Source organism: Thermobia domestica, chromosome 3, assembly GCF_964235325.1.
Source record: "Thermobia domestica chromosome 3, izTheDome1.hap1.1, whole genome shotgun sequence".
In the NCBI taxonomy this organism is placed as follows: Eukaryota; Metazoa; Arthropoda; class Insecta; order Zygentoma; family Lepismatidae; genus Thermobia; species Thermobia domestica.
Window position 1 is genome coordinate 290914002 of NC_137456.1, and position 25878 is coordinate 290939879.

General features: G+C 34.7%; 1 long non-coding RNA gene across 1 annotated transcript in view; it reads left to right on the top strand.

Moving 5' to 3' along the window:
• Positions 1 to 11948, top strand: part of LOC145681706 (uncharacterized) — a 118655-nt gene extending 106707 nt beyond the window's left edge. Inside the window, exon 5 of the long non-coding RNA XR_014130861.1 lies at positions 11770 to 11948. This is a non-coding gene — a long non-coding RNA (uncharacterized LOC145681706). The remainder of the gene's footprint in view (positions 1 to 11769) is intronic.
• The last annotated feature ends 13930 nt before the right edge of the window (positions 11949 to 25878 follow it).

Sequence of the window (25878 nt, forward strand, 5' to 3'; positions counted from 1 at the left end):
TATAGACATAATTGAATTGTGTTGAATTTAATTCGGAAATTACATATAAATGATATATTTTACCATATTGTATCTCACTACATTTTGGTCAAAGCATTCAGACGATATATTAATCCAGCTGATACCTTATGAGCTAACATGCACATTTATTTAAGCCCGGTATCACATTGTTTTTTTCCAGTGGCCTTAAATTGCTTTCCATTTTTCATGTACTTACCATCATACAAGTTTTGTAGCGTTCACGTTGGGACAAAAGAAAATGTATAGGATTCGAGAGTATTAACTAACACACTACAGCTCTGTTTTGGACCACAAGGGAGGGGTAGTAATGATGCGTCTTCTTCCTCTCACATAGATCCAATATTTCCTATTTTCACAAATTATTTAATTTGATAGCTACATCAAAAGTACGTAGTTATCAGTTTTCCATTCACGCTTTAAATATAGTAGCTCGCCAATCGCACTTACAACTACAGTTAGTTATATACGAAAATTGATCCTAGTTACAATTTATATCAACATGGCTAATATCTCAGTTACTTCTTTCTGAACTAAGGTATATCCTTTTAAATTCCTAAGTATATATCCGAAAAGTAATAAAATTTTTCAAAGTAAAGTTATTGTCAAGCGAACCAATATCGAGTTTAACTTTCTTCGTTGATGCGCCTGTTTAATGTTTGTACGTTGCGCTTTGCAATTGATGGTTATTATTTGGTCTAGGAATTAATTCGTGCGGGTGGACAAGAGATGGCGCAACGAACGGAGCGTCCCACAGTTCCGTGTATCCACACATGTGTTGCAAACCCCTGTCATCGCTTATCGTTCGTAGTATAGGGCAGTGGATTAAAGCGTCAACAACACCAGTTTGTAGTTAAGTGAACATGGCGCAATTTGTGCCTGATAAAGTGTTTTTGCGGGGTGTCCTGCTGCATTACTTTAACATGCAGAAAAGTGCGACTGAAAGTCATCGTATTTTGGTGGAAGTGTATGGTGACCATGCTCTAGCTGAGCGAACGTGTCAGAAGTGGTTTGCACGGTTTAGAAGTGGTGATTTCGGCTTGGCAGACCAAGAGCGAGCTGGAAAGCCAAAAAAAAATTCAAGACGAACAATTGACAGCATTGCTCGAGCAGGATTCGTGTCAAACGCAGGAACAACTTGCAGCAGCATTAGGCGTTGATCAAACAACAGTCTCCAAACGCTTGAAAGCCATGGGAATGATTCAAAAGATGTCACATTGGGTTCCACATGAATTGAAAGACAGAGACGTTGAAAGACGAAAAACCATTTGCGAATTGCTGCTTCAACGACAGAGCAGAAAGGGGTTTCTGCATCGAATTATTACGGGTGATGAGAAGTGGATCCATTACGAGAACATAAACGAAAAAAGGCCTGGGTGAAACCAGGTGAACCAGGTCCATCACAACCAAAACGAGATATTCACTGTGCAAAGGTTATGCTGTGCATATGGTGGGATATGAAAGGTGTGGTGTACTATGAGCTGCTGCAACCGGGTGAAACTATGAATGGAGAACGTTATCGACGACAATTAATGCGTTTGAAGCAAGCTCTAGCCAGAACACGACCAGAATGGGAGAACAGATATGATAAACTTATTGTTCAACATGATAACGCTCGCCCACATGTCGCAAAACCGGTCAAAACCTATTTAGAAAATGTCGGATGGGAAGTTTTACCCCACCCGCCGTATTCACCAGACGTTGCTCCTTCGGACTACTACTTGTTCGATTGCATGAACAACGATTTGATTGGACAGCGGTTTACTTCTTCAGAAGATATCGAAACATGGGTCTCTGACTGGATCGCTTCCAAGGATGAGGACTTCTTTCGCCACGGAATCCGTACATTGCCTGACAGATGGGCGAAAGTGGTGGCTAGCGATGGACAATATTTTTCTTAAGGTATTTATGTATTTTGTGTCTGTACTACATCTTCAATGTGTGCGTACCAACCGCACGAATTAATTCCTAGACCAAATAGGATAGTGCAAATTTCACTGGCCCGGGCGTAACGTGGTGATTTGGAAATAGTCCTAACAGGAGTGATGTGCTGCGATCCATAGATCCCGTATTAATATTGAATGAAGTTAAAATAGACAAGTTATTAAGATTGAAAAAGATGTTGTTGCAACAATTAAGGTTCGTCCTAAATCCAGCACCTTCTGTCCAGCTCAGATATAACACAAGAGTCATGTGAGTGTGCGGTGCGTTTTCCATGATGACGCTATGTGCCCATTCAAGATAACCAAATGCATTACTTATTGCCAGGATACTTTACCCGCCGTGCGAACATTTTTCAATGATACGACAAACTATTGCAATCCCAATTTGCCAACTACGTGAACAAACGAAGTAATATGCAGTAACAAGATATTGTTCAATAGTCACAACGGTCATGTGTGGGGTGTGAAAAATCTAAATGCCAGTTTTATGTACTACCATCAGTGAAGGTTTGCAGTCAATGCGTTTTACGTTACTTTAAACGATCTAATTGACTTTGCGTATTGCTTAACCGCCTATGTGGTGACAAGAAGCCTAACATTTATCCATGACGTCTTACAGGGCCTTTTATAAGTGCCTTGGTGTTTAGGTTGCAATTCTAGTTACAACACGACGGCGCGCTGTGCATGTTGGCCACCATGTCTGGGACTTCCTCAATGAAACGTATCCCGAGCGATGGATGGGAAGTGGATGTCCTGAGTTATGACCACCTCTCTCTCCTGACATCACACTGCTTGATTCCGTTCTGCGGAAGAAAACTGCAAGACATTGTGTACGAAACCCCTGCCCCAAAGCCTGAGATCTCATTTCCCGAGTTGTGGCAGCTGCAGCGCTTACTTACGACACGTCAGGTGTGTTTGAGCTTACGGAATAAAAGGCTATATCGTCGTTAACATTGTGTATTGACATGAATGGTGGACAGTTTCAAAACATCTGAAATGAACTGTTTTTATTTCGTTTTTTTAAATGTAGTATTTGAAATATGGGGGTCCATTTCCTGAGGTCATTGTGCACACTGATACAAGTGTATATTAATTCTGTGCTTATTTGATATGCAGTGTTTCATTTGCTATTTTAATGTGCGCATGTATTTCTTACGTATTGATAAGCAACCCTGCTTATCGTATTATCTTCCGCTATATTGAATCGGCTTACGCTACCATCATCCATCAAATGATGTCGTATGAACTGCAGCAGTTGTTCCATTTCCCCTATTTTGTCCACGTATGCAGCATCTCCACCATGAAACGTGCCTAAATAGCAGTTATGTTTAGCTTGATTTCATCAATCCCTTTGGTCATTATGAGACCGATAGATGACTAGATTTTAGGGTACCTTCTCCACCACCAGCGGAATATGAAAGTAAATTTCGTCTGAAAGCTAACTCTACAAATAAAGCATGTGGGAAATGTAGCTCATAGGTATTTACAAATCATAACTCGTACACAAATTTGCATTTTTAAAATGTGCAGCAGTTAAGGAAAGGTAGAATTAGAATATTAGTAATAAGTCTGGCATAGTCACTTAATGTTTCGACGTATTTACTGTACCTTCATCAATGGCTGAAACTCCATTTTCGCCTCTCTCTCTCTCTCTCTATCTCTCTCTGGTTACTGTTCTTACAACTCCAAACAAAGCAGCCCGAGAAACAACATCCAGTTTTGTTTCTTGGACTGATGCTTTAAACCACACCTCCTGATTTCCTCAATACCAGATATGGTCACTCCATAACTCACCTCCTCCTAACACCGTGTTCGTGACGTCACAGGAGTCAAATCGTTTGAGAGTCGAAGACCTCACACGCTGGGGAATTCACCTCCTGTGAGGAATCAGAATGCAGAGCAAAGTCCATCCACTTGCTACAGAATGGTACGTTAAAATTCAGTCTAAGCACCTGAAATTAACCCAAGAATTTATTCCCTTGTTGTTTTCATTTTAAATATAAAACTGAAGCTATAAATATAGCTCCTTTATTTTTTCCCATTATTTCGAAACACATTTTCACAAAATCTTCTTTTAAGCATTCATTTTACTCACATTTGTTATATTTTTTCGTATTAAACTAACTACCGGATAACCGAAGATATTTTTAAAAATATGCATGTTTTTATTCGTATTCGGACCAGGAAAAGCTCAACTTCTAATCTGAAGCCGAACACTACAGAATACTCATCTATAAATTCCAGTGACAATATAAAGAAGGTATAAGTATTAATTACTATTAAAAGTTTGAAAATGTTTATGCATATAGAACTTTCTCTAACTTTCTGTTCTCAGGCATATTAAGTATTGGATGGTATTATTTCTAACTGAAATTAAAGTAATAACAATAAAATGCATTTTTAAATCAAATGATGCCTAATGAACTATCTTTCCATATTAGTACCTTCAAAATAAATAACTACAATAAATTACTTCTTCGTGTTTAATTTTAGGTCAGTTTAATTTTCGTTACAAGTATATGCTTTTCTGCAGATGAGAATTGCAGCACCCAGAACGAATGGACAGAATAAATCCAAAATTTGGGAATATGTGTAAGGATGTTGTGTAAGTGATTAAAATTGGAGATAAATAACATCCATGTGTGCCAGGCAGTACCCTCTCGAATGCGATCGGAGTGATACCACACGAGGTCCGTGCTTATCGCAGGGAGGCAATGGATAACGGTCCAAAAAATGGAAACATCTAGGAAATTCCCAGCATGCATCAACTTCGTCAATGGGTGCAACATGCGTTGTTGAGAGAAGGAGGGCAGAATGATATGTCAGCAAGAAGCTGGGTTTTCTTCCCACGAAATTGCCACTCATACAGGACGTGGTGCGACGTTAGTTATGAATATGTTGATGCAATGACAGAAGAGGGTCATGCAAAGCAACGAGCAGTGACTTGACTACGTAAAGTGACCGCATTCGGACTGACAGTCACATTGTCCGTGTGGCCATAAGGAAACGGACAACGGCTCAACGCTGGAGCATTTTTATATGTGTTTCAATAGCTGTAAGTCTGTTCGACATCGTTTGCTGAAGGCTGGGCTGGTACAGCAATGCTGAACTCGCTTAGCGATGCGATACCTTCACTTGACAATGAATGATAAGCGCATCAGACTGGTACGGGCACTCAAACACTGCCACTGGCGTACTGAATGGTAAAACGTGTTGCTTTGTGATGAGTCCCGTTTCAACCTGTTCTTCTGTACAGTGATATCCGCATACTCTTATGTCGTGAGCCTAATCAGCTAGCTTGCATTCTTTAATGCCATAGCGGACAATCCATAATAGAGGAGGCCGAAAAAATCAAAAGTTGTTGTATCGACTTCCTATAATGCAGTAAACTTGCCTCAAGACCTGAAAACAACGTCCGCGAGATTTCAAAGAAATCGATTAATATCTTGAGGTTCCTCAGACTTACCAAAATTTGAAAATTAATCAAAACACGTTTTTCTTTGTTTTATTTCATAAAAGATTTACATTAAACAACTTCCGACAGCAATTAAAATTAACTTTTAATAGTCTTTAGCAACAGTAAACAATTTCAGCTATATCAGTGAATATCTTTAGCTTCCTCAGAACTACCAAGAAATGGCAAAATTTTACCAAAAACCCAATTTGTTTTGACAAGTTTTCAAAATACTGGTTTTGGTACTAATTTTATTTCTTAAAAGTTTTACATTAAACAACTTCCGACAGCATAATGAATTCACTTTTAATAGTCTTTAGCAACAGTAAGAAAATCAGCTACGTCAATCTGTAGGTTCCTCAGAACTGCCAAAAAAAACCAAACAAAATCACCAAAACCCAATTATTTGAAAATTCAGTACTTAACCTTCATTGTTCATTAGTTTTTAGTTTGCATTGTAGTCAGATTTGTGATCAAACTTCGGAGTTGCCGCCTGACTAGCAAGTTTTGCACGAAAGAATCCGTCCCTCCTCTAGGAACTACATACCATTTGGGACGCTTCACACAACGCTCAACGGCCTGGGTGTGGCACGGAAAGGCTGAAACTTCCCAGTCCCAAACTGCTTACTTCTTTTGGATCAATGACTTGATAAAGTCTGTCTCTACATTCTGCAAGACTGGAGGCGAGGTAAATTTGTAGTTAATACAATCAATAATATCCACATAATCTGTTCCATCAAAATTGATTTTAGGAACTTCAAACACTCTGATAAACCTCTCCTCTTGCTCCCTTGCTTTCAGTATTCTTCTGAGACCCAACTCTTGAATGTGCGTCCTATTATCGGTCACCACGAAGAAGATAATGTTTCCCGGATGAGCAAAGAACGCGTTTCGGGAGATGAGCTTATCCACTACGTTCTTCAGGTTCATTGGGAAATATCTACTGGTTTGAATGATGTTCCAGATATTACGGGCTCCGTTTTTGATTGAATGATTGCACTTGATTGTGAACCACTCGGGTACGTAGCACTTCATGACGAACTCCGCCAGTATTTTCAACTGAGGTGTTGGATTCTCTGTTGCTATGTATAAACGGAGAATGCGGTTGGCTGTCGTCAGCCATCGGGAGTGTGACAGGTGCCCTGGAAAACGCCTTAAAAATCGTCACTGCAAACTCCGGATTTCACTGCTTGAGTAATTTCTAGCAGGTACTTATGGTCGGAGCTAAGTTTTTTCGCATTGACGTTAGGTAGCTCGAATCTATGGTTTCGAAGGTCGTTACTCCCAGGATCTGACATCCCTCCAGTTGCTTACCAATCTCACCCTCATAGGATCGTGGACCTCTGGAAGCACCATCCAAGTGCTCAAACAAATGCCTCAATGGAACCTCGTTTAGGTGCAGAAGTCATATCAGCCACTGAAGGGGTCTGTTAAGCTTCTCTTCCAGGCGGCGAATGATCCCACCTTTCAAACGTGTGTTGATACCCGTACCATTACAACCTACAGCGATAATGTGTTCCAGATTGTCCCGAAAATCCGCCATGTAAGCAGTTATGCTTCTGAAAATGCTATCAGCTGAGCCAGATTAGGGTGTAACGTGGCCGACATACTTTGATCCTGGCTCCTCGATAAGAGAAATGTGCTCTTCAGTCTTGCTCCTCCGATATGACTTAGATTATTCTTTCTTAATGCATATAGTTTTGTCTTTCCTTCCGTCAAAGTAAAGACCTTTCAACTTGGTGTCGTTTCCATCTTGAAGCGAAGCTCCCATTTTTATCTTCTCTCTTCTAATCTTATTCTTATCGATTACAAGTACTGTTTCACCTGGTTTCACAAGCTTTAGTTCTTGCAGAACACTTGTGGCAATAGCTGCCGTGGCACGATTCGAAACGGTAGAAAAAGCTGTTTTCGCCAGATGGAAGCTCATTTGTCATGTCGATGACAATATGCTTTGTATTGTGGGACTGTTCGTGCCGGTGATTGTAGCGCTGCCAGCAGAAGAACAGGATTGGTCGTGAGTTTGCTCGCTTACTGTTAGTGCCTCGGACAGATCCATTGCCTGCATCTCCTCTGAATCTGAATCTGAATCGTCTTCCTGCATGTGCATAATTTTGCATCCCAAGTCCGGCTGATCGGTAGCCTCCATTCAGAGTATCCTCACTTTAATTCTGGAATCACGGTACCTTCTGTCTTCTCTATACTGAATCCTTTTAGTTTCATTCCTGTCCACGGAGCCAATCTTCCGTTTCCTCGCTGTCCTCTGGTTCAAAAGGAAGGGTTGCGCAAGTAGATGAACCTTTTTCAATTTTTTTTTCACATGTGCAGGTTTTGAAATAATTACATTTGCAAACAGCTATGTCAAAATGTTTTCCCACAGCTTCCCTGATGAATTCATCCAGTTGAGCGGCATATTGCGGTTTCTCATTATCACGTTTGTAGTTCTTGTTTAGTGCCTGATACTTCACGTGGAAGCCTTTACTCATCTTGATAGCTCTGTCGTGACTAACATATGGGATGGAGCACTTTTGTTACAATTCCTCAACTTTTACTGCAACTGTTTCGGCAACAGGAGAAAAACTTGGATCCTTCTTATTGCCTGCAGCATTCATAATGTTGATCCTCTCTTTTAAGCAACATTGTAGTACATCTAGGAAAGATGGAACTTGGCAAGGATTCAAATTTTTTGGCGTTCCAATTACCGGACACTCCATGTCGCTTCATAATACTTTGCTTGACTTTGGCCTAGAGGTCACGGACAAGTTTTTGTCTACTAGCTTGCAGAAGGCCATTTCCATGTTAACTTTAATTTCTTAATGTACTAAAATAACAAAACTTTTTACATCAATCCTTGGCTTGCGTTCAAAGAATATGGAACATATGAACACGTTTTGTTTTAATGTTGATTTAATAATTAATATCTAACTGCTCTAAAATAAAACAAAATTTTAACCTCACATTGAATGCCACGTATTGAATGTTTCTGATTTGTACGTATCACTCTCTTCCCAACCGTTCGCTTACAATTACCAGTTCCAACTACTTTCCTGTTTACTACGTACAGTGTTGCCAACTGAACAATTGGCAATTTATTTTTAAAAATCAGAATTTGTTTTACTTACATAATTAAAATATTATTAAGATTTTCAAATAAATAGAATTGTGGTGAATTATTGACATTTTTGGTAATTCTGAGGAACCTAAAGATATTCGTTGATATAGCTGAAATTTTATACTGTTGCTAAAGACTATTAAAAATGAATTTTAATTGCTGCCGGAAGTTGTTTAATGTAAAACTTTTATGAAATAAAAAATTTAAAACAAAACGTGTTTTGAATCATTTTCAAATTTTTGGCAGCTCTGAGGAACCTCAAAATATTAACTGATTTCGTTGAAATTTCGCAGACGTTCTTTTGAGGTCATGAGGCAAGTTTATCGCACTATCAGAAATCAATTCATCAACTTTAGATTTTGTCCGCCCACCCCAATGCATAGTTGATTGTGTTTGACAGAATTAGGTACAACATGCAATTGCAACTCATTTTTGCGAATGGCAATTTCAACAAATATTGGTATATTAGTCAGGTCTTAGAACCAGAGGTATTTCCTTACCTTCAGGCTACTCGAGTCGCAATAGTTCAGTACAAATACGCGAAATGTTTTCCAGATGTTGCGAGTGATGTGGAAGCTTTCTTTGTAGAACGTGAGATATCACTACTTTCCTGGCTTGCCCAGTAGTCTTGTATGTCGCCATCAAGTATGTCTGAGAAATTGTTTGGTTCGAATTTCGTCTCGATTCACCACCGTGAAATCTGCACGCTTTTGGGCTCGAGTACAAACCGCGTGACAAAATACACCCTAGCAAGATATTCAACACTTTCTTGAATCCATGCCAGGACGTATAGACGCGCTAATCTCAGAATGCCGTGGGATCACATGACTGATTTTACAAGGTCATACTTGATGAACAGTTCCATAATTCTAATCACTTGTATCTTGTCATGCACATAATATCTGGAATAAATTTCATTGTTCTAATATGGATCTTTCTGTGTCTTACAATTTTCATAAGCAATAGTATATAATAGAGGGCTACTAACACCAACGTTCCATTAGCAAATTTAACTAGTAGTTTCAGCACTGGTAAAAGTAACATATAATGCAGATAGAATTTTCTCTAATGGCATGACCTTGGTACCGTGGGAAAAAATGGAAAAGCACTAGTGTGAGCATTTAAATGTTCCGATTCCTTTGCTCCTTCCAACTTACCACATTTTTCAATTCAGGAACGTCTCATCGCCGCTCACAGAGAATCAGACAAAAGACTAAAATACCCAAACCTATTGGACAGATATTATTTTGTAACAGTAGCAATAGAAACCAGTGGGTCTTGGGGTCACGAAGGATCTAATTTCATTAACGAGGTTGGTCATCGAATAGCAATCAAAACTGGTGACCCCCGAGCTACTGCATTCCTTTTTCAACGTATCAGCATCACTATCCAGCGCGGGAATGTGTCATCGATCTTAGGCATATTACCTCCTGGTAAAGAACTTGACACGCTTTTTCTTCTATAACACACAATGAGACGGAAGTAGAGACATCCTAGAAGGCTGACAACCATTTTGACTATGTTCATGAAGAATGTTTTGAAACCATTTTGGATAAATATAAATTCTTGGAAGTCATGGCTAATACCAGTAATTTTGGGAGTGGTAGCAACACTATCTACAGATTTTACTTTGTTGGTCAAAATCGTTACAGACCCGAAAGATATTGTTGTCAAGCTGCCCGATATTTATTTTGTAACAAATATGATTACTACAGATAATCTATGTATTCTTAGATGTGATTATAAGGAAGAAATAATGCCCGTAATGCTATTCTAACAAATAAATTAATGCTTCATAATATGATGAAAACAAAACATTTTGCGATAATTAAATCTGAAAGAACTATCGAAATACTGAATGAAGAGTGCCTTCGATTGTATATTTACATATTGCTTTCTGTTGAAGAATATATATGAGCTGAAAATGAAAAGAAAAAAATAAAAATAGAAAAGCTTCCAATAAATGCGTTTCTTCTCAGTTTTACGCCTCACAGATGCGACTTTTAGTCTTAAAGAGGAGGATGCTTAACAAAAGTAACCAATTTTACATTTCTTTCATGTTCTATCACCAACATTCATTCAAGAAACACCCACATAAGAGATACAACTGGAATGATTTGTAATTTGCTTTGGCATACATATTTAATTTTCTTACTAAGTAGCTATGGTATATTAATAACTTCCTTATATCCATACATAAAACACGAAACATGAGTGTCTGTTGCAGTTACATGAAGATTATTTACTATATAAAATAAATTTCAGGAGGCAGTATTGGAACACATTTTAAGTATCTTTAAACGCCCCAGTGACACTAATCACCGAAACACAAACTTCGGAAGTGTTCCGTGTGTGTAAATTTACTTTCCATAACTATCCTATCTTACAGACTTTAATCATACGTTATCAAATAGTATTTTGGCTTATATATTTATAAATGTATATATTATTCACATATTTATTTTATTGCGTCATTAGTGCAATATACAGGTATATGCTGATTATACACTTACTTTCTGGCAATGTGAAGATGTTACACTATTGTAATAATACGCATGTTTCTTTCTGTCACAATGGAGGAAAGTAAGTTTCTCTGTAGACAGAAATCGAAGTACGCAGGAACATAGGCTAAATTTCTAGGACTTAGTCTCTCAATAGCCGTCTAGGGTTTTGTGACCAGATGTGTACAAAAAACCTAAATATATTTTATTACTGTATAAGAATCCAATTTTACTACACATCTATCCCTGAATCGAATCACTTTATGAGTTTATGTAAAACATAAATTTAATTGTTCCTAAGAACTACATGTATTGCATTTGTGTATTTTGGAGCTTTTACAACCTTGAATATTATTTAACAACAAAACGAAATAACTATTTTAATTATACTGAACGTTGATAACATAATATGAGCTGAATTTTTTATAGTATTTTGTATGATTGTGTATATTTCTATACGTTTTATTATTGCTTGTCTATCCCTTAGTAATATTAGTACTGTCTTTGAAAATATACGTTTGTTCATCCTAACTTCATTGACGTATTTGGTTAATAGTATTAAAAACGTTAACTCCATTGTTATCAAGACAGCATTTTCTCACTAAATGAAGAGGTTTGACTTTGTACCTATATAACCTAACCAAATATTGTGGGTTAGGTAAATGTGATAATATATCGTAACATAAGTCAGATAATGAATCTTGAATGGCTAAAAATATTGAATATCATTTTATTTCTTTTAAGGTGTTTGTGGGTTTTAACTTTGATTGTATTTGCTACACTTAGTGCTTTGTTATCTATCCATCTATGGAGCCTATATTTCTACAATCCAGTAAGTTACACTTTGGAAGAAGTAAGCCAAGACGAGAAAATAAATTTACCGGCTGCCGTGGGAATTTGCTTCGATGATCCACATAGCTCTAACACGTAATTTCATATAATACTCTTAATATAACAAAAATAAACTAAATAGAAATAATGCACACATTTTCTGCGGAATTTTACTTTGGCTGTATATATCTTTATTTATTTATCAATATAGATTATATAGTATATAGTATACATATCATACCATTATTTAAGGTTGATAGTATATGTATCATTATTTAAGTTAATATTACCTCAGGAATTTAAGCGAAAGTTATTTGCAAGAAGGAATATAATCAGTAGTTTACAGCATTACCTAAAAATATACTAATATTCCAAAATTATCCTAGTGATAAAATAGTTAGACATATTATCTTAGAAAGCAGATACTAAAAGCTTATTTTCAGATTCGCTAAGTGAATATTGAAGAGTTCATATATTTTGTGATCTTATCTCCTTCACTTTATATTTTAGTGAAAATGTTGTACACAAATGAAATAAATAGCTTACTTTTCTTTATAAAATTTACATTTTTATCGTGATATTTTAATAAGTAACCGAAAAAACTCTTCATTGTTCCTCTTTGTTCTCCCCTTTACCATTTACATATATTAAACATCAACTTACTCTTATAATTATACTTGTATTCTACTATTGGCATTCCTGTTTTCATACAATTTATTTCTATTAGTCTGCAACTAATTGTACTCTTGTCCCTGTACACTAGACATCATTACTATTCATATATTATCTTTGTATACATAAAAATCCTGGCATCAATCTTAATGGAAATATAATTTTAAATTTCTTTCATAACCCAAGTTAATTATCTGTGCTGATACCATCTTTTTTATTTAATATGCTTCAGGTTTAGGCACTTTCAAAGTTCCAATTATAGTTGGAATTAGCTCCTATGGTTCATTCTTGTTTATAACAACTGCATTATTTCTAATTTATATTTGCGATAATGATCACCTAGAGGTATCGTCTACGAGTTTTATTGAATCTTCCGTTATAAACATTTCTCTAGCAGATCAACTACGATTTTAATTTCCATATAACAATGCGCTCCGTAAGAGTAAATAAATCTGTCTCTTCATTAAAATTATAATCAGTATTATTGTTAGGATAATACATTTTTTAAAAAAAATGTTCTTGAACTTGCTGCAAAAGTTGTAACGCATACCTTTTAAAACGATCAGTTTATTAGATACAAACCTTTTGTAAATTATGGGTACAGATGTTCCACTAAACGATCGAATTATGATATTCACCTGTTATTTTTATTTCAATTTCTTCAACGTTGTTAGTGGAAAATTAAAATATAACAGTGTTTTACAAAATTCTAAGTTTACGAAAAAACGCATGTGTTCTAAATGATTTAATGATTAAAGTTAGATTATGCGAATACTCGTCACATTTAACTAACATTCCATTCTCTACATTACAATGAATATTAATTTTCTATAAGAATATAATTTGAAATTTAGTTATAATTTCTAAGACTTTTCCACACCAAAAAAAAAAAAAACTATTCGTTACTTCCAATTGCTACATCCTTGCTGCGGATTGAAATTTCTACTCATTTTTTAATTGTTTTTTTTAACAGTGTTATATTCATAGATATAGACTTTGTGTAATAATGCAGGTCTGCAAAACAGTACTTTCCTTCTAAAAAAATGATTTTATACCACGATATTTGAATTGACTTCCTTTAATGTTGAGTGTTAAATATGGATATGATATCATACTAATTGTGTACTTTTAATCGCAATTTCTATTACACAAAGCGCAGTAAAGCATCTTCAGTATTATAGAAATATTAAAAGGCAATTTAAATACTATGTTCATTTATTACATAACAAACACTTGGATTTAATTCTAACACACACACACACACACACACACACACACACACACATATATATATATATATATATATATATATATATATATATATATATATATGGGAGAGAACTATAAAATAAGACATCATACGGTAATTATAATACAAGCTTAGAGAAACCTGAAAAAACGATGGTTTTATGTATAAGATGTAACTGCTTATACACGTATAACAATGTCCCTACCCACAGGTGGTGCAGCAATAATTGATTCATCATCAATGTTAAATATTAGCAAGAATATGTACATATATATATTTATGATTGTAACATTAAAAGTTTATGCAGATGAAGAACATATTATACATACTTTTCATAATATCACTCATGTCCTTATAACATCTGCAGATCCCTACAACTTTTTGGGTTTTACTGATGGTATCCTTCTGCATGTAGGTGGGTGTAAGTCAACCATTCAAAATAAATTATTAAAGATTTTCTCATTGAAATAAGACTTGTTATCTTGGAAAAATAATAAAAGATATCGAAGCAGTTTTTAAGAGATAATATTAATTTCTGATGCATATGATACTATTTTTAAATATGAGTGTAATGAGTTTGAAGGAAAAGATATGATTTTTTATAAATTTGATGAATTTTTCCTTGCGCGAAGTAAAAAGTACTATGATTTTGTATTAATTGATATGACAGGAAAGATAAATATTGGAAAGAACACGAACAAGATTAATAATTTTATAGCAATGTAACAACACCGTTCATTAAAGCAGGTCTACGTATCCTACTCGGCAAAAGAAAGAAGTTCCTGCTGCTTATTTGTCTTGAATTTACCCGAAAATTTAGGTGGTGAATTTAAACTTAAACATAAAGTGGAAACGCAGAAAGACTCAGAGATTTTAAAAGATTTGAATAGTATTAACTATGTCGGTACCACCGGTGAAGGCTTAGCGATTTGAGGAACAATTGGAAGAATGGAGTGCTAATGATATATCAAGAACTTACTTAAAGAAATAGCACGTCAAGTATACAATTATTAGAATACTTGAACTTAATTGGTGTGAAAATGGTAGCAAATACATTTTAAATTACTTATGGAAGTTAAATCTAAAGACTAAATAGAATAATCTTAAACAACAAATGTAATATTAATAGCGTTAAAGTCACGACAAAAAACATTCATCCTCACAGAAATTTTATAAGTGGTATAGGTTTCATCATAAATATTTGTTTTTAATTGGTTCAAAGCAATATAGTTTAATCGTTGGTTAATATCAAATGTCCTCAATTAAATTGTAATATCAGGTAAATATGAACTCGGAACACTTTTTATATAAAGATGATAATATAAGGCTTAAGAGAAAATATGAAGCTGAAATTTTAGAATATGGGAAAAGAAACAAATATCAAACGATATATACAGAGAAAAAAATCAAATTGATCAGATATGTAGTCTCTGTAAAAGAAACTCATTTACAACTTATCTTATTGAAGCTGGTCTATATTTATTTCTAACAATTAACCTATCGTTTAAATCTCACAATATAAAGAATTAGATAAAAGAATAAGAAAGGATACTGATGAAGAAGTCAAAAGTAATGATATTTTGCCCAACTAATTAAGGGGGAATTAACGCGGCACATGGTAGTTTAATATTCATTAAACAATCTGCTTTGCACTTAATAATCTTAATATATGGAACAAAGAAAGGTTACCGCTGAAGCAGTAGCTGCACTTTTTAAATTATTAGATCAACTAAGAAAGAAGCATTTTATTTTTGGAAGATTGTGAATTTCTGGAGACAATAGTTTAACCAAAAAGAAGGAAATTTTTGGCTAAAGTTAAAAATGTGGCTATCATTTTTGTTTATAAACACAACAAAGCAATAATTCTATATGTAGATGAAAAGATATAATAACATATAAAACACAAAGGTCGTAATTGCATATCCACATTAAGTACGCAACTAAATGCATTCAACGTTCAGCTGTGTTTTATTTTTACGATCAATTAAAACATTTAAAATCCAAAATTCTTCATAAGTGAGACTTATATAATCAAGCATAATATTAGATTCTAAAGCCTGACATATCAAAACATTTTAGTACATCTAAGAATACTCGTATCACTGATGAAGGAAGATTTGAGTTTTGTAATCACGAACTTTCACGGGTATATATCTCTTATCCTGTTTTTACAACGAACCTTTGAAGAGCGATAGATTTTAAGCGTTTCCATTGCAGAGATATTGTCAAGCATTCGTAGAAACTCGAGATCTTTCAGATGTCTGACTTTGTACCTTTTAATGAATTTATCTGATTTTATACTTATTCATCACGAGCTATGTAAGGTACTAACACAAAATGATTAAAGTTGTGGAAAACACGTCAAAGGATTGTCCTTCCATCTACAAAACAATAAAATACAAACTTACTACGGCCTTAAATAAAAATGGTAATGTATAGCTTGAATGTATGACTGTTGCTGAAAGTGTTAAACAGATAAAAAAATCTGTATATTATTATGTCATAAGCTCAAAACTAATGCAGTGATATAAGGATGACATTAGGTAGAGTCAACATTCCAATATGTACATACTTTTTATTAAAGAACCTAAAATATATTCATTCCTAACAAACTCTTGGAAGCCCAAAGTTAATATGTTAGAATATACTGACCAACCTAAAAGAACAAGGGGCAATATTGTAGAGAAAGGTAAGAAAATATAATGAAGTTTTACCCCGTCGAATCAATGCATAAAAACATAGCTATATGTGAAGTTATATTTTTATTGAGGAAATTTGTTTCATACTCGTTATTCTTACGAGGGAACCTACCCAAGTGCAACTCTGACTTCGAGTCGAGACTATAGTCGTTGGATACCTTGTCCCAAAAGAACATAACACGAAAAGTGATACATCCTCGATCGCAACCGTTGCAGAGATATAAGCGTGAAAAGTTAGAAATTGAGCTCCATACTATACATTACAAAGTCAGCTTCCGGGTCACATTATTTCGGAAACGGTCAGGTAAGGAACCTCAGCGAATACATATCAAATTAGTGTTGGGAGCCCACCACCTTTTGAATCTAAAAATTGTTGCCCCCGGGGCACTCGCAGGGTCCCAGGAGGAATCCAACTCAAAACTGGCAAATGGAACCGGGGGTCAAGTAGCATATTGTATGGAAACTATTGTTAAATAATAGAAGATAGAACAAATCTCAACTTATCGGATTTAGAAGAGTGGCCATATATTGTCTGTTGTAGGTTGTATTGACATTTTGACCAGTTGCCTGTTTGCACAGGGTCATCATAGAGAGTTGATTTAATATTGTTGTTGTAATTGCTTTTATGTATATAGAGATGAATATTATAAATTAGTTTCAAAAATGACATTAAGAATTATAAAAAGAGAGTCACAGTTAAGTGTTTCTTCGACGATATATGTGAAGCAATAAGAGTTCGTTGCACTAAAATATACAAAAAAGCAAAGCTGTAATGATCTATTTGAAAATGTATATGGTATTATACTTCAGGTTCTTTTAGGAAGTGTAGCACTTTTGTGAAATTAGCTGCGTGTTGTTTTGCAGTAATAGAATTACATTTTTAGTTAAGTGCAAGTGGTATTGATTCAATGATTTTGAACACAATACTGTTTAGTGGAGTAGCGTTCAATCATTCTAAAATCCTCAGTTAGGCATGTAGAGTCAATAACAAAATCACACTTCTAAAAACGTAAAAGATACAACGCCTAATTTTACCTTATAACAATGGTGATCTTATGTAATGTTGCTGGGACTTTACGATGTATGATCTGACTACAAGGATCCTTTTCGCTAAGTCAAGTAAAAGTTCCTGTAATGTGTGTTCAGTTTGCATTGATTGATGTGTATAATGTTGAGCGTCATGCTTTTTGTGCACTATAAATATATTAGCGATGATCAGATTTACATAGCCTCAACAGTAGGTGAGATTCTCGAAATATTTAAGAACTGACTGATGACGAACGTTTCAGTGATGCAGAAGTTATCTTACCGTAAGTTAAAGATTCTTACAGATGATTACAAAGTTGGTGATGAAATTGGTGTGCGGAGTATATAATGATAGGATGTTTAGAATTTTGTTATTTCTTCCAAGATGATTTGTCAGATCAGGCAGCTGCACTTCAACAATTGCAAGGTATAATAGGCGATATTTCTAAAATCATGTTAGGTATTTCTAACAGAAATGAGACAATAAACACTATATTTAGTAGAAATATATCAGAACAAGGGCTGAAAAACAAACGTGATCGAACATAAACTAATCCTATCTGCTTAAATGTTCACCAGAAAATGATTGTGTGCCAACTATATCCTATAGTACATTGAAACAAGTTAAATAAGTTCATATTTCAATGCATTAAAGTACTATATCTCCAAACTAAATACATGCCAGTTCCGATAGTAAAGGAAACTGTGGAATATGCTTCAAACTGCTAAGATGGTCTGAATTTGGAATTTACTGTTTAGAAACTCAGAGTTGTTTTAAAAATATTAATGATGACTGGATGATATCAACTTCCAAATATGTTAAAATGACTGTAAGATTCATAATAGATTTCACAAACTATAATCAATTATGTATTTCAATTACAATACGAAAATCAACAGATAAATGAAACTTGAAAAATCGTAGGAGATTCATCTACTCTTTGATATGTTGAGCAATGGGAGTCTATGAATCTTTGTTTTCAATGATGAAATGGGGGTCGAATACTAATAATGAGATAAACGAGTTCACATTAGATTACAATTATGGATACTTCTGAAACTAGTCTGCATTGTTACGATTTCGATCTCTGTTACGGAAAGTCAAATTTTACTTTGAGAAGACCTCTGTATGTGTAAGTGTAGTGCAACCTTTTATCCTCGCCGCAGATTACGAGCCTGAAGGTTACAATATTTATTGATATTTTTTCAAATATTCCAATGCTAACATACTTTTATGATACTGGATCTCAAGCACCAAAAGCTATATGGGGGCAAGGGGTGCGCCATTCCCCAGTTGTGAATATAAAAGAATAAGCGGTCTTTAAAGATATAAATCATATTTTTGCTGGTTATTAGCACAGCATGATATAAATTTTGATATTGAGTTTAAAGAAAAAAAAATTATACACTATTTTCAAGATGTTATTGTAGAATTTACGTTAGAAATTACCATTTCCTATATAATGGATAAGAATATGTATTTCGTAATGTTATGAAAAATAGAGATTTTTTTTAAACTTTAAAACTAGGTAGAAGCTAATAAAGCTATGAAATACAGTATACAATATTGCCACAAAATAATTATTAGATGAATATTAAAGTAGAATCGATTCTGAATTTTCATTTTGTTTGTCCAGTTCCAGCCTTCAATATGAGTTAAATAATGTTTTTTAGAGGAAACTCCTTCTCATGCACAATTTGAAAAGTGATAATGTAACTAATGTGTTGATTAACCACATTTAGTGCTTTATAGGTGTTTGCATCAATAAATGGTAGTATTAATATTAAGACCAGACTTTCAACGCTTACGTTCATGCACACTTGGTGTTTGCAAAGCATATTATTGGAAGGCACTTTTCCATTAGATTACATTTATTAAATTTTTCAAATAAACTTTCGAACTTTTATTTACTGTAGTATAGTTAAAATGAACACGTTGAGCATATACCTCGTTACATATTTTGTTACAGTATTCACCAGCACATATGATATACCAGGACATATGATTTTTAATTATTTTTATTTAGATTAAATATTTAGATGAAGTAATTAAGCATATTTCGACAATGAACACTAAATCAACGGTTAATTTTTAAACATTACCATCATAAGTGAAACAATGAAAAAGATGGCATACTTTATTGATTTGTATATAATTAAATCAAATTTATGAAATAAATTAAACTAAAGGAATTTTCAAGTGACGAATATTCATCACAAGCTAGAAAGATGCCAGCTTTTACAAAAAATAATTCAGTGCCAAGTGCTGTCTAACGATGGATTGTTGGCCAAGTGCTTTCTTTGATGCTTCTAAAAGTGCTAATGCATTGCCTTGTTCACATTGCGGAAAACATTATGAAGGTGCTAGAGGCTTAGCTATACATATTGGTAAGAAACAGCGGGCTGTGCAAGATGATGTTTGCTTTGATATCACCTTTAATGCTTGCCTTCAGAGTAAAACAGCAAATGTTACCAACACTAACAGCAGTAACACCACAAAAGTTTTGATGATTTCTAACTTGGGCACGATATTACTGTCACTAAGGTCCTGAAAACATATTTCGAGACGTCTTCCAAGAGGTGCTCGCTCAACAGTGCCTGATGCGCTCGCAGAGGTGTTAAATCGTATGACAATTTCAAATGATACTCAAGACTGGATCAACCTATGCCTATTTCCATTTATTTCTTTAAGTGATCACAAACAATCTGCTACAGTTAAGAATCTAACTTCTGGGGTGAAGAAGCAAGTTTGCCTATAGTGCAATATTAGGCATGACGCCTTCACCTGGCCTTCAACGAATATGATCAAATCTCGGTTACACAACAAATTTTTAATTTGAAGGTTGTAGAGAATAAATTTGCCGATTATGACATCCGTTGAGCATTACCCGTCTTTTAATTTTTGATGATACGGTTTCGGTTCCGGAATCTTCTGTATTGGAGAGCCTGTTGCAGAAATATCATGCCCAACCTTGCAATTTCATTGCGTAGGATCTTCCTGATGATCAACACACTTTACAAGGAGGTTCGACTACGGAGGTTCAAAACGAAATTAACTCCTTTCTGTCAGGCAGCGCAGAAGATCAAGATGGTCTTCGCCTTTCAGTTCTTAAAGATTTTCTTCCTCGTCAAATACTGTAATCGAAAGAAAAACTCCTAAAATATATTTGTGATCTATTTAATTTTATCGCTTTTCTGGAAAAGTAGCAATGGAAATTCACCAGCGAGTTGTGGTGCCAAACTTGCAGCGCTGAAATAAAATGTTTGTTGTATTTGGCCCACAGCGGTTGGGAATGTTGGCGCAGAATACCGGCAAAATCGTATGCTTTAAAATACATGAGCCAGTTGAGAGCTGTTTATCCTCCCATCAGCTTCGTGTTTGTATTCCCAATGGTGTAGCACCATTAGCTGTTCACGCAAGTAGAGTTTATTTCTCCTCTACTCTCAGTGCCAGTAAGGAGGTAGTAAAGTTGGATTTTCGTAACGCATTTAATGAGGTTCGCCGGGATGCTATGTTTGTCGCAGTGAGTTTTCCTTCAATTTATTCGTGTGTTTATCAATGTTATGCTCAAACAAGTGACTTTTTTAGACGGTGACACTATTTCTTCTCAGAGACATGTACAACAAGATGCTTCTCTGGGCCCAGCACTTTTCGCTATAACTATTCACTCTTTAGTCAAATCACTGGATACCGAATAAAACATTTGCTACTTAGACGATGGAAGAATTCGTGGTGAACCTGAGATAGTTCTTTCATCCTTAATAGAAATAAATACGAAGGTATCACTTCTTGGCTTGCGTTTTAACTTTTCTAAATGCGAGGTGGGTTGTCTAGGAACTGATGAATCTGCTTTCAACGAAATGATTAGAATATTTATTGAGGATCCACCAGACATAAGTTCTCTAACAATTCAGAATGTTTGTTCTCTATGTCCTGCTCTCATGTCGGAAGCAGTCACTAACGTGTTATTCGTGCTATTGTACGAAATATACATTAGAATTGTTTTTGTCTCGAGTTTTCTCAATTTTCTCAATTGCATCATTTTTACTTTTACGAACATCTTTATCAATCCCTCGCTTAACCTATTTTTACGATGGCATGGGAGTTCTTTGCTGGAAAAATATGTTATAGTCCTGAAAACTGGCCTACAATCAAATCTGAAGTGCTCCTTAACTGACGAGTCTTGGATGCAAGCATGTTTACCTATTGGTTTGGACAGTCTTGGTATTCCACGATCTGTGAATATGGTAATTCCTACATTCTTAGCGTCATACCACGGATCTCTGCGTTTAATGGAAGTTTTCGTTCCACAGGGTTACTGTTGTAACGCTCCTATCCACCAGCCTCCGCAAAAGAATCCGAACCAAACAAACAAAACCAAATTTAACAAAATTGAATTATTCCTCCGGACTCATTCGAAGAAGCTAATGGCAGACGGAGCATTGACGGTAGCACAGGTCTCAGCCGAGTTCTCTTTCAGTATATATCTATGATCCAATATTCGAATTATGCAAAAATAGTTATGAATAAATATAAACAAAACACAACAATTCACATGTTTATATAACAATTAATTTTAACCAAATCTGTGGTGGTGAATATACAGTCAATCGTTAGTTGATTATATATACACCGTTAAAACAAAGCAGAATAAATTCCATAAACTAGAAATTCGGTTCAGTAGAAATTTACCATAGGAATCCGGGCTCTAAACTTTCATTCAGAAATTTCAAAAACTATAAACTAACAAATTTAGAGTCTTTTTTTTAACTACTAATCAACCGTGTATACACAGACCAAAAAGTTTGATAAGGCAAAAACTACTAAAAAATACAATAATCTCACCAACTCAAAAAATATGAATCCGAGCTTTCAGTTTCTTTTTATTTTTACTAATCGTGATTCAAATTCCAAGGAAAAACTCAATATCTGTAAAATTCATAAATTCCAAAACTGCAAACAAAAACTATAATTCCTTCTAATTATAACAAAATTGAATTAGTATTTGCAAATTCAGGAAAAAAATTAACAAGGTTATCTCTGCGACCGAATAATTCAATATACATATCAACTTCAAGATCTCTTATCAATCAGATGAAAACTCACCCAATAATAACATTAATTTAAAAGGTATACGAACTTTTGAATCAACCTAAGAATTTATATAATTAGTCGGGAGAAAGAAATCATCCAATCAAATTACTAATTTACCGGTCTGAAGAAATTCAATTCTCGCAATGTTGTACAATTTCAAAAAAATAATACTCCAAAATTCAAGAATTTATAAAAAATCACAAGTTGTATTTAATTTCAACCTTAAACAGTCACATATCCTGCATTCGTAGCTAATTAGAAGGAAATAAGGCAATAAAACATTTTTCCAATTTTTTTGTACGAACTTTCGACTCAACCTAATATTTGTTCTGTATTCATTTAAATATAGAATCACTCATACGAAGAATTTCCATTCCGTTAATTCAAAAATCAGATTAGTTTTACATAAGTAATGAAAAGTATGATTCTAAACTTTATTGTTCAATTCCTAAAAGTCAGAACGATTGAATAAATTAACTGGTATTCTGGACATTAATCCGCTTTTTCTGGCCAATTTGTAACAAACACCAAAAAATACAGGAAAAGTTCTTAAATCAAATAGGTAAGGAGGAGAGCAAGAATACTGGATCATATAACCGCGTCTCGGCCATTTTTCGGGGGGGATTTCGAAGAGAAAATATGTTTTTAAAAAGTTGAGAAAATCACATTAATAAGCAGAAAGGACCAATCAAAATGGACTAATAGACCACCCACTCTTCGTGAAAGGCACATTTACACCTCTACACATGCAGTCTAAACAGGTAATTTACCATAATTATAGACACGTAAAAATTTCACTCCTTTTCGTTTACCTGTCCAGAAATTATGAATCTGCACCCTTTGCTTTCTTCGTAGACTTGTATTTTCTACACTACTGACTGATTAATGGAATCACGGCAGTGTAACGTAGTTGTCAAAGCGAGCCTAATGATCAAAAAGGACTCACGACGAATATCAGGTAATTCAAGCCAAACAAATTAATAGCAGCAATAACCATTCTCATTGTGCTAAAAAGGCACAGAAGAAAAGCAAAAACTTCGCAAAAATAAGCTTGTAACACAACACATGACTATAGGTCAAACAGACCATGCTGCCCACTTGAATCACATCCGACAATTTCAAACTTTTTTTTAAATAAAATAACGAAAAAGAACAAAACTAATTTGTAATTCTTTCACTCGTATTTAAACTGAATTAAACAGCACTGAAATACGTTATATAGCATTTCATGAGTCACTCACTTTCAACCCCACGTTACACTGTCGATCCACGTCCAACTTTAACACACTATAATGAAAGCACAGCCAAGAGGCAGTCACAAGCAACAGGAAAAAAACTCAAGGCCAAGACATATTTTCCCCGTGCACGATAAGAGTCAAGTCATCGCCGGGAGGCTTCCTCCCACGAACGACAGCTTGATTTAAAATTCAAGGTTGCCAGCTCTGAACACCTCAACTTTATTCTCTCGTTCTTTTTGACTTCTTTACAAAAAAGCTACCAAATAATTAACACATTTGAAAACCTTAACTATATTATTTTTTAATATAAAACCAATGAAATCTTTTAAATTTTAAAAGTCCGCAATTATGAACAACTCAAAAAAGTATGAAAGTATGTCTTTACAATAACAATTCTCCATTGAGTCAAACCATAACAGAAAAAAAGGACAACTAGGAAACTTATGTAACAGATCGTTACACTGTTGGACAAAGTTGGTTCAGTTCGAGAAGGCTCTAAAGAGTGGGCAAGCTTAGCAGATACAAACCTCCCAGATATTTAAAAAAATGTTATTATTCATGTTTGTATACACCGGTTGCATCTCAATTACCTAATCATATGTTACAGTATTTATTCCCGGTGGATAAAGCTAGGTTCCTTGCTGACTCGTCTCCCGAAATTTGTGCATAGTTGATGGCGACAACTTCTTCGCCTTTAGGCCTTTAATAGTCAAGTGAAAGCTTTCGAATTCCTGTTGCTTCACGTTTAGGCTTACCAGTTTGTGAGTCTAATCGCTGTGTAGCTTGTTGAGATTAGGTTAACCAACGTGGCCATGCATGGCCTTTCATGTATGAAGAGCGCAGGTAGATTCACCCGACACTCCTCCGCTAATGGTGTATTACTACGAGTCTTTAACACTGCTGGAATTCCTTCAATACTTGAACCTTCTGGTTGCTGTCGTTCGGACGAAAAACGTCCGGACGGGATGACACTGGTTGCATGAATGAGAGGCAAATGTTTTTTTGTGGGTCTTCACATGCGCTGATCAAGTTTCTTATTCAAGTTTATCTCTGTCAGTAATGCACGCTAGCGCTGTTGCTAACAGCAGAGAATCTGGAAAGCAAAGGAAATACAGCAGCCTTCTCGAGAAGTTTGTTTCCACTCCATTCGCTATTGAAAGCAGTATTGCTTGGGTTGCGAGAAGTATTGAATTCATTAGGGAGTTAGAAAGACGCATTTCTTGTGTTTCCGTTGAAGTTTGTTCAACATTTTATGTAATAGAGCGCTATGTTTCTATACATAATGGTAACGTCTCGTCGGTCCTTGGCACTTTACCACCTGAATTAGAACTGGATGAGGTGTTTGTACTCTAATAAGGGTAGTTGGAGAATACTTTTTAAGGTTATAATTATATATTTAAATTTATTTATTTATGTATCTTAATAAATAATATAGTTTTTACTTCTTACGCTGGAAACAACTCAATACAAATATTTGATAGTTATGGCTAGTTTTGAACCGAATGAATAGATTAAGAAATTTAAATAATAATAATAATAAATCATTATCACTTAAAAAGAGGTAAAATATAAAATTTTGGAGGATGTATACACGCATCTATATTCTTAAATTTAATTGATATAGGTATTCCCAATAAACTTAAATATACTTTCATAGGTTTTAATGCACTTAAGATGGTTATCCTTTATTAGTAAATTTAAACTGGAAGACGAAATAAATGTCTAGAGCTTTAAAAAAGATAAGGAACTACTACTTGAATTAACAAACTTAAATTTAAATGGATTTTGCAGAACAGCTGAAACATACTTAAAACAATAATATAGAATTTCAAAAACAAGGGTTTGGTTGGATGTTGGAACTCAAAGTTTTATTGGAATTAGTAATTAAAATTAAGGAATTAACAATGAATAGTCTTTAGCTTAAATTTTCAAATATAGTTAAGAGGAAAAAGAGCATGCCTTAACATTGAAACTAAAGTACTGAAGTTTTTATGGTCAGTTTTATCTGCATTATATTCACATAGGAGAGCTGAACGAAAAAGT